This window comes from Loxodonta africana, chromosome 4 (assembly GCF_030014295.1).
Source record: "Loxodonta africana isolate mLoxAfr1 chromosome 4, mLoxAfr1.hap2, whole genome shotgun sequence".
NCBI lineage: Eukaryota > Metazoa > Chordata > Mammalia > Proboscidea > Elephantidae > Loxodonta > Loxodonta africana.
Window position 1 is genome coordinate 29859285 of NC_087345.1, and position 1689 is coordinate 29860973.

Below are 1689 nucleotides of genomic sequence, written 5' to 3' on the forward strand. Positions count from 1 at the left end.
TTCCTGAAGTCACATGGTTGGATTGAATCCCTTCAGGGAAATCCCCTGACACTTCTATCTGGAGCATTCTCTTCTACCAACACCAAAACCATCGCTGTCAAGTCCATTCCGATAGGTGAGGATACAAGTACCACTAGCAGGTGGAACGTGATAATGCAGAATAATTGCCATATATTTTCACAGCATTTTGAAAATATTAAGTACTATGTATAGAATTATAAAGTTATAAAAATAATGCTTAGGACAGTATAGAGACTTGTGAATAATTATGAAAATAACACTTAGGACAGTTTAGCTTCTTACCACGATTTGCAACATTAACACACATCCGGATAAAGGAAATATTAAGTATATGAATAAGGAGATTTCATAATTTTGCTTTATTTATGAAGACCATAGCAAGTGTAATTTATTGTTAACAACTGAGTTAAGCCTCAGTATAATTTATTGTGAATAAATTATTCAGGGAACAGGGATGGAGTTGAAAGGGAGGAATTAACCTTTAGCTCTACAGGAAATGATGAGCTTTTTTCCTTTAAATATTTTTAAAACAAAATCAAGTAAGCGTATGGCTGTTGAGTTACCGAAAGCTCACTGTATACATTTAAGTTTTATGTCCGTCATAAATATAAAATGTGTGCTTTTACATTTAATTTGCCAGGTAATGTAACCATAGTAATGTTTATGAGAAAACTTGAGGGAATTGAACATTTCTATGGTTACATTACATGGTTACATTTCTGATTTTCAACTTGCTGATTAAACTTCTGCAAATATGTTTGCAGTTGTTTGTTCTTGGGGGAAAATGTCTAATTGAATATAGTTATTTTTTTAGCCTTTACAGAAAGTTATTTTCACCCTATTTACCACACAAAGGAATTTTCATAAAAACTGTATATAGATTATAAAACTGTAAACAAATAAACCTGCAGACCTTTTGTCACTGAAGGGTATTTTATATTTAACTGATAATCACTGCATTTGGAAATTAGAAGGGACAAAATACGGCATAAACAAAAGTAACAATTTTTCTGTCCAAATTAGAACTTTTAAATGGGGAAAGTTAATCTTTTAAAGGTCGACCCAAATAATTGTTGATAAAATCAGAAGGACCTTAAAAGAGAAATAGAAACTCATCACCTGAGCTTTTTTTTACATTTCTCTTTAAAAAAACAGAAGTTTTTTTTCAAGTTTCCCATCCCAATTTATTTAATTTTATTTTGTAGATTTACATTTAGTTATACAAAATAATAGAGATCTTGTGTATGCTTTTACCCAGTTCCCCCCAGTGATAACATCTTGCAAAACTGTAGTACAATATCACAACCAGCACATTGACATTGAAAAATATGGGATGCTTCACCATTCTTGTGTTGTCCTTGAGCAGGGGCCATGCTAGTCTTCTCTATATCATTCTAGTTTTAGCATATGTGCTGCCTAAGTGAGCACCAGTTAGAAGTTCTAAATTTATATTTTGGACCTCAAAGTTATGTTTTGATTAAAAACCAAACCCACTGCCGTCAAGTTGATTCCGACTCATAGAGACCTATAGGACAGAGTAGAACTGCTGCATAGAGTTTCCAAGGAGCACCTGGTGGATTAGAACTGCCAACCTCTTGGTTAACAGCTGTTGCACTTAACCCCTATGCCACCAGGGCTTCCAATATTTTGATTGCAGGGTATAAAATT

General features: G+C 33.3%; 1 non-coding gene across 1 annotated transcript; it reads right to left on the minus strand.

Moving 5' to 3' along the window:
- Nucleotides 1-1343: 1343 nt before the first annotated feature.
- LOC111748470 (U6 spliceosomal RNA) lies at nt 1344-1449 on the minus strand. The gene has a single exon (XR_002784192.1). It is a non-coding gene; the product is annotated as a U6 spliceosomal RNA (small nuclear RNA).
- Nucleotides 1450-1689: the final 240 nt, after the last annotated feature.